This window comes from Nycticebus coucang, chromosome 4 (genome assembly GCF_027406575.1).
Source record: "Nycticebus coucang isolate mNycCou1 chromosome 4, mNycCou1.pri, whole genome shotgun sequence".
NCBI classification, from domain to species: Eukaryota; Metazoa; Chordata; class Mammalia; order Primates; family Lorisidae; genus Nycticebus; species Nycticebus coucang.
In genome coordinates this window covers 46652292-46661047 of record NC_069783.1, presented here as the reverse complement: position 1 = coordinate 46661047, position 8756 = coordinate 46652292, and the positions used below count along the sequence as shown (strand labels likewise).

At 40.5% G+C, this 8756-nt stretch overlaps 2 pseudogenes; one reads left to right on the top strand and one right to left on the bottom strand.

The window, feature by feature from the left end:
- The first annotated feature begins 3495 nt into the window (after positions 1-3495).
- Positions 3496-3671, top strand: LOC128585317 (uncharacterized; annotated as a pseudogene).
- Positions 3672-5343: 1672 nt separating this feature from the next.
- On the bottom strand, positions 5344-5821 carry LOC128584297 (single-stranded DNA-binding protein, mitochondrial-like; annotated as a pseudogene).
- Between the last annotated feature and the right edge of the window lie 2935 nt (positions 5822-8756).

Here is an 8756-nt window from a genome sequence, read left to right as displayed (position 1 = left end):
GGTGGCTCACTCATGATTATATTAATGTCAAGAAGGACATTAACAGATTCATGAGGGAGCCAGCCCCATGTCCCAAACACCTCCCACTGGGCCCCATCTCCAACACTGGGGATCAGATTTCAACATGTCCTGCACTGGATATAAAAGAAGATATTACCCCTGCCTTTAGGGACATTTTAGAGTACAGGCTAGCAATGACACCTGAAAAAAGAATAACATGATGCAATAATTAGAGGCAGCTGCAGAAAAAGTAACCAGCTAAAGCCGTGGTTCTCAACCTGTGGGTTGCGACCCACAGGAATTGTATTAAAGGGCTGTGGCATTAGGAAGGTTGAGAACCACTGAGCTAAGGCATTTAGGAAGAAATGAGTTAATCCAGGCCTCATATGATAAATATCCCTTTGACCAAAAAACTGTGCTGTGGTTTTACCAGGCTAATCAAAATTAGTATTTTTTTTAAAAAAATTTTAAATTAATTTTTAATTAAAATCATAACTGTATACATTTATGGGGCATAACATGATCATTTGATATACAATGTGGAATGCTTAAATCAAACTAATTAACATGGCCATAACCTCACTTACTTATTTTTTTGTGGTAAGACATTTAAAATTTACTCTTAGTTATTTTGAAATATACCCTTGCATTGTGCACATTAGGTGAGACTTCACCAAATGCCATCCCTCCTCCCACGAAGTGCCCTCCCCAACTCCCTTGCTAGACATATTTGTGTTTTATCATTCTTATGAATGTGTAAGTGTTTATATATTGGTTTCATAATAGCATTGAGTATATTGGATACTATTTTTTTCATTCTAGAGATACTTTACTAAAAAGAATATGTTCCAACTCCATCCAGGTAAACATAAAAGATGTAAAGTCTCCATTTTTTTATGGCTGAATAGTGTTCCATGGTACACATGTACCATAATTTGTTAATCTAGGCATGAGTTGATGAACATTTGGGCTGCTTCCACGACTTGGCAATTAAGAATTGGGCTGCAATAAACATTATGGTGCAAATGCCTTTGTGGTGGAACAAAATGATTTTGTTCTTCTGGGTAGATACCTAGGAATGGAATTGCGGGATCAAATGGAAGGTCAATTTTAGTTCTTTGAAGATTCTCCATATTTCTTTCCATATAGGTTGTATTAGTCTATAATCCCACCAGCAGTGTAGAAGTATTCCCTTCTCTTCACATCCACACCAGCATGGGCAGTTTTGGGACTTCGGGATGTGGGCTAATCTTATTGGAGTTAGGTGCTATCTCAGAATAGTTTGGATCTGTAGTTCTCTGATGACTAAAAATGATGAACATTTTAGCCGGGTGTTGTGGCGGATGCCTGTAGTCCCAGCTGCTCAGGAGGCTGAGGCAAGAGAATCGCGTAAGCCCAAGAGTTAGAGGTTGCTGTGAGCCGTGTGATGCCACGGCACTCTACCCGAGGGCGGTACAGTGAGACACTGTCTCTACAAAAAAAAAAAAAAATGATGAACAGTTTTCCATGTGTTTGTTGGCCATTTGTCTGTCATCTTCAGAGAAATTTCTGTTTAAGTCTCAAAAATACTAGAAGAGAGTGCAGAGAAAACAGTTGAAGATATTGGCCTGAGAAAATATTTTATAAGAAGACCCCCTCGGCACTTGTAGCAACAACAAAAATAAACAACTGGGATTTGATCAAGCTAAAAAGCTTCTGCACAGCTAAGGGAACCACAACAAAGCAAACACACAGCCTTCAGAATGGGGGAAGATTTTCGCGTGTTATGATTCTGACAAAGGTCTGATAACTAGAATCTACAGAGAACTCAAATTAATCAACAACCGCATTTCTCTGTGGTTAAAATTACTATTATTCAAGGTAATCCTCTCCTCTTAATGCGGAGGTTGTGGATTTTAACAAAAAAGAGTCAGGCCAGGAGAGGTGGCTCATACCTGTAATCTTAGCACTCTGGGAGGCTGAGGTGGGTGCATTGCTTGCGTTCAGGAATGAAACCAGTCTGAGCAAGAGTGAGACTCCAGGCGGCGCCTGTGGCTCAGTGAATAGGGCGCCAGCCCCATATGCCGAGGGTGGCGGGTTCAAACCCAGCCCCGGCCAAACTGCAACAAAAAAATAGCCGGGTGCTATGGCGGGCACCTGTAGTCCCAGCTACTCGGGAGGCTGAGGCAAGAGAATTGCTTAAGCCCAGAAGCTGGAGGTTGCTGTGAGCTGTGTGATGCCACGGCACTCTACCAAGGGCCATAAAGTGAGACTCTGTCTCTAAAAAAAAAAGAAAAAAAAAAAAAAAAAGAGTGAGACTCCATCTTTACTAAAAATAGAAAAATTAGCTGAGCTTGGCTCCCGTAGCACAGTAGTTAGGGCGCCAGCCTCATACACCAAGGGTAGCAGGTTCAAACCCAGCCTGGGCCAGCTAAAAATAAAATAAAAAAGTAAACGTCTTTAAATGGGCAGCGCCTGTGGCTCAGTGAGTAGGGTGCTGGCCCCATATACGGAGGGTGGAAGATTCAAACCCAGCACTGGCCAAACTGCAACAAAAAAATAGCCAGGCATTTTGGCGGCCACCTGTAGTCCCAGCTACTTGGGAGGCTGAGGCAAGAGAATCGCCTAAGCCCAAGAGCTGGAGGTTGCTGTGAGCTGTGATGCCATAGCACTCTACCAAGGGCAACAAAGTCTTTAAAAAAAAAAAAAACAAAAAAAAAACGCTATTATTTCAGGGCACTCTACCCAGGGCAACAGGGTATAATGGATAAAAAAAAAAAAAATTATTTTTTTCATTTGTTAAAATGAATAATTTGCTCTACAAAAGATTTACTGGCAGGAGTCCTCTCTGTACACACACAGAATGCTTAATATATATGTATGGTGAATATTAGAAAGTTGACTCACATTGTATGTATAAGGCCTGTTTAGAGGAAGCCAGAAATATTTTTAAATGCTTAATTCTATCTAATCTTCAAGTTATTTCTAGCTTTCATGCATATTCTTTAATTTTGTTCTTCCCATTCAAGCACACAATATATTATTGGCTTAAGTTCAATGAACTTTAGATTGAAACTAAAAATGTATTGCTTTTAGGATTTCTAGTAATTTTTTTTTTTTTAAGAGACAGAGTCTCACTTTATCACCCTCAGTAAAGCGCTGTCGCATCAGAGCTCACAGCAACCTTCAAGTCCTGGGCTTAGGCGATTCTCTTGTCTCAGCCTCCCGAGTAGCTGGGACTATAGGTGCCGGCCACAACGCCCAGCTATTTTGTTGCTGTTGCAGTTTGGGTGGGGCTGGGTTTGAACCCCCACCCTTGGTATATGGGACCCCGGTGCCCTACTCACTGAGCCACAGGCGCCGCTGATTTCTAGTAATTTTGACCTCTTATCCATTATACTGATTCTAACATTTTTATTTCTTGTCATTCTCCCCCCCCACTTAGCATTTATTTTTATAAAATAAGAGAAAAATGCAAAAGAAGTATTTAAATAATGCAGGACAAGCGGAGATGGAGAACTTGCCAGCTTGGAGCCATTGATAGGCCAACAGTGTCAGTAGAAAAGTAGTTTTCCCAGGAGGAGGCTTATCCATTGCACTCCAGATATGCTGACCCCTGCGATTTCCTCAAGTGCGGGAAACTCAACCGCACAATTTGTGGTAGTGGGGGACTGCATTCATGCTTTGCCCTAGTATAAAAAACAATCTTTTTGCAGGGAAGATTTATATTGGCAAGGATTTACATTGTCAGCTGCAAGCACCAGGCTTATAGTCACCCTGCATTATAAACAGCAATGTTTTTGGTGCAGCAGTTTATACTCCTAAAGTGTTTGAGCACCTCCCCTCCCACCCCCTTTTATTCAAAGCAAATTGAACAAATTCATATGCTAGTGCAATAGAAGTTGGGTTGAGGAAAACTGGAAATGTGATAAAGTCACATGAAGTTTTTTAGGCTAAACATTATGTTGTAAGGTATTTAGTGGATTGGCTTTTTAGAAGATCACCTTTAAACAAGAAGAAAGAAAGAAAAAAGGACAGACCGTCAGCTACCTGCAAAGCCAAAGATAACCCGTGGTTCCAGGAAAAATGTGAAAAAGGCAGACTGGATTAATCTCATTCTCCTAAGGAATGTAGATAAACAGCACACATTTCATCTAGAGTGAACTATTGGACAGAAAAGACTCACTTTTTTCCTTAGGAAAATATGATAATGAAGACCAGGGATAGAATTCTTCACTTTACAAAAGGATTTATCACTGGATTTTTTATGTAACAAAGAGGTTTCTGTAAAATAAACGGGTTGAACCTGATATTCTCAGAAGTTGAAGCAGATTTCTTAGGCATTCAGTATTAGGTTGGATTTTAAAGTTTTTTTAACTTTTCAGGAACCCACCTATTACGTAAAGTAAGATGACTTTTGACCTTCACATTGTGAATTTGTTAAGAAAACTGGAGAAACAATTCGAAGTGTACATCAGATATGAGTTTACTGGACTCAGCCTTTAGTTTACTGGAATCACAATAAGGCATAGCTCTTAAAATTTTCCTATGCAGCATTTGAGGCTCATCTTGTGGCTATACTGTAGTGAGATTATTTGGCTTGAAAGTGTCTTGAATTTTCTGAAGTTTAACATCGTACTATATCTTCCCTTAACTACTAGGTTAGCATAGAGCTAATAACAATCCTGATAATGATAATAATAATCACAGATGTAAGGAAGTTCAAACATTCCCTCTCATAGTTCAAGTCTAAATCTGTTGAAGTGAATTGACAATACACAGATTAACAGGAAAAAAAAAAAAAAGCATGCAGTTTTATTTACTTGCATAAGCACCGGGAAATCCCAGAAGAATAATTACCCAGTAACCCAATGAGGCACACACTCTTATATACCTTCTTCAGAGGGGAGTGGAAAAAGAAGGCAGACAATTCTTTTGGGGGTTAGTAAATGATTACAGGGAGAATAAATGGACCCAGAAGACAGAAATTAACTTGTAAATGATTCTGTTTGGAATTTGAATGAACCTGAGAGGCAGACACTATCTTGTGAAAAGGTCAGGTCAGGTATAATTGGATTTCTTGGTCTTCTTTTCTACGATAGATAATTTTAAGGAGGTGATAGAGGGTAATTGTTTTCTCTTTGTTGAGTCTCAGTAAGGGAATGTCAAAGTATAGCTTTTTCCAGCATCTGCTGACCTTCAAGGACCTTTAATTGAAAATAATTAGCTACCAGGTACATTTGGGGTGCAACTCCCTGGGTTCCTTCAAAGATTTACTCTGGGGCAGACAATCTTCTAAGCACTTTATAAGCATTTCTTTATATATAAGAGTATTTCAAGTCTTCTCTTTAGAAAATACAAAGACTATACAGGATTTGGAAATGAGACTGTACCAAAAAATTGGCCAAAGAAGAATTGTCCATTCCATACCTTCTCTTGTGCCTGGTCACTCAGAAATATAATGTCATTACCTGTGATCATTACTGCTTGTCACCTCACATTATTTTTATCCCTGTATTCACTGTAGTCTACTTTCCCTTCCACATAAATTCGAGACCTCTTTTGCACATACTGATACGCCACATCTCTGAAGACTGGCTGGAATACGATATTCTGTGCCATGTTGTCTTTTGACTGGCATCACCCATTTGGTATACTTCACTGTCCCTCGATTGCCACATCTCATTTGTTGCTAGAGAAAATATTGTGACTGCAGGTTTTTGTTCTACCTGTCTCATGATGAAGGTCCCTTCTCTTCAGGGACCTTTCAAGAACCAAACCACTAGCTGTTTTGAACTCATACAAATGGGTGAAGTACCTGTAATACAGGTCTTCGAAACATGGCTTCTATTTTCTTTTCTTACAATTGAATTTTTATATATTTCTTATTTATTTATTTGAGACAAAGTCTCACTTTCTTGCCTCCTGTGAAGTGTGGTGGTGTCACAGCTCACAGCAACCTCAAATTCTTGGGCTCAAGAGATCCTTTTGCCTCAGGCTCTTGAGTATCTGCGACGACAGGCGCCTGCCACAATGCCCGGCTATTTTTTAGAGATGGGGTCTCACTCTTGCTCAGCCTGGTCTCAAATCTGTGAGCTCAAGCAATTCACTCGCTTTGGCCTCCTAGAGTGCTGGGATTACAGGCATGAGCCACTGTGCCCAGCCCACAATCTAATTTTTAGACTCTTCCTTTGACCTAACCCCTTTATTTCCCCGAAATCTATGGGTATCCAGAGGCAGAGAGCAATGCTGATGATGCTTTATCATAAACAGGAAACTTTGGAGTTTTGCTTACACAATAATGAAGCCATTTATTTAATAAGTACAATATCCGAGAAAAGGTGCATATATACATTAGGAGAAACACCTCCTCAAAGGAACTGGGAATTCCTTTATGAATAGCATCATGAAAACTGGGAAGCACTATTCAAATCCAAGTACATTTTCTTATCAGCTGTTATCATCAACTCAAAATCAAATTTTATTCCTTTGTATGTACAGTTGGAGTCCTTGGAGTCCTTGTGGTTTTTGGCAAGTGCAGCCTCTTAATACATAGGCCAAACCAAGGGCTGTTTCCCTTTCTTCTTTCAATTCAGAGGCTCATGTGTTCCCAAGGTAATACTTGAAGAGTTGTACCCTTTTCCCACCAGGAGTTTCATGCTTCTTGTTCCTGTATGGGCCTCAGAGACCCCAGGGTATCCCAGGGGCCTGCTGAGCTTCTCTCAGTTCCTGGCATTTGGAAGGAACAACTGCTTGTGGAACAGGCAGGGCACAGAAGTGAAGGAGGCCATGCCCTGCCTCTCCACCATATCTGGTGGGAATTGGGGTCCTCTGCCTTGTGTGGCCCTGATGGGAAACCTGAGCAGGTTGTGAACTGGGAAGGCCCCGCCCCTTGCCATGGGAGGAAACTGTGGTTCAACTATACTAACATTGATGAGGCTGGGGTTCAAGCTGAGCCTGCCTCCTGCTTGGTGAAATCTCTACAAGTGTTTTCTATTTAGTCCTAACAACAACCCTATGAGACAAATGCAGGAAGATAAATAAATAAGTAAAATCCCGTTTTACTGATAAGAAAATTGAGTCTTGGAAATGATGACTTACTTTAGTTACACAGCTAATTGGCGTTACAGCAGAATTCAAACCCAGAGCCTGCACTTTGAATCTAATCTCTCTAGCTTGGGCAAGAATTGTCTTTCTATCCATCTTTGTTGAGCTCATATACCCTTTCTTCATTTAAAAGTAAAGATATTGGCCTGGGCTCCATGGCTGAAGCCTGTAATCCTTACACTCTGGGAGGCTGAGGCAGGTGGATTGCTTGAGTTCAGGGGTTTCAGAGCAGCCAGAGAAACCATGAGACCCTGTAACTAAAAATTAATCTATAGGCATTGTGGTGGACACCTGCAGTGCCAGCTACTTGGGAGGCTGAGACAAGAGGATAGATTGAGACCAAGAGTTTAAGGTGAGCAATGATGCCACAGCACTCTATCCAGGCTGACAAAGCAGGAGTCTGTCCCAGAAAAAAAAAATAAATAAAAAATAAAGTAAAGATATTGATAAAACGACATAAAATGAATACTTTCCAGTGTGGCAGGATTGTATGTCTAGATATTTCTGAGGATTTTCTTTTCTGCTTTTGTAGGCCCCTGAAGTTTCATCCACAATCACTGACCTGTGGCAGATTGATTAACAGGAGAAAAAGCGTACAAATTTATTTAATGTGTATACATGTGAGACCTCAGAATGAAGATCCAAAGGTACAGGGTGAACCAGCAGGAAATTTCACCCCAAGTCCCTAGTATAAAGAATATTTTAAATTGAAGGCCATCCGAGGTCAAGAAACACTGAAGGCAGCCTTCCCTCTATCTGTATAAACTGGAGTGGTCTGATAAAAGGATCAAAGGGAATAATGACTCCCCTCATCTCTTCCTGTTATCCTAAAATATTTCAGGAATGAGGGTCGAGTATGGAGGTGAGCCTGGCCTAAATTTCTTTGGGTCATAAACACCTGTCTCCCAGGTTAATCTACAAGTCAATCTATTTCTCCCCCCATCCATTCATCCTCCCTAGCAACTGCTTATGCCCTAGACTCCTCCATCTCCCCCTCCTTTCTAAAAGACCTATATAAAGATATTTGAATTCCATTAGAAAACTGGATTACTACTCTGTGATTCCTCATTGTGCACAGGGTAAATACATACTTTCTTTTTTTGATCTGCCTTAATGTGAGTTGATCTTTCAGTGAAATTTGGGGGAAACGACAATTTTTTCCGCACTCCTACAAAGGGAAATTGGTCATTTTTATGCTTAGGTTCAATAAAGTATAAACTAAAATAAAATCCTAAGCCCCCCCCCTGACTGAACAGATCCCTCTTGGCCAAGGGACCCCAGAAAAACCTTAAAGCTGAGTTCCTGGCATGAAAAGAAGAGAGGTTGGACACACTTTGTTACCCCCCCTCCCTTTTGGAATTTAGACTGATTGTAAACTGGACCTACGGCCATATGTGTGGGTGAGGGGAAACTTCTTCTTTCCCCTGAAAGTTCACTGAAAGATCAACTCACAAGTAAAGCAGATTAATAAGAGAAAGAGGATTATTTACTGTGTGCATGGGGAGAGAGTCACAGAGTGATTACCTAATATGCCAGTGGGGTCCAAAAATCTTTATACCCTCTTTTTAGATAAGAGGAGGAGATGAAGAATATAGGTGATTCTGTCAAGGGGTAACAAAGGGTTGCTAGGAAGAATGAATGCATCAAGAAAACCAATTGACTTGAGAATT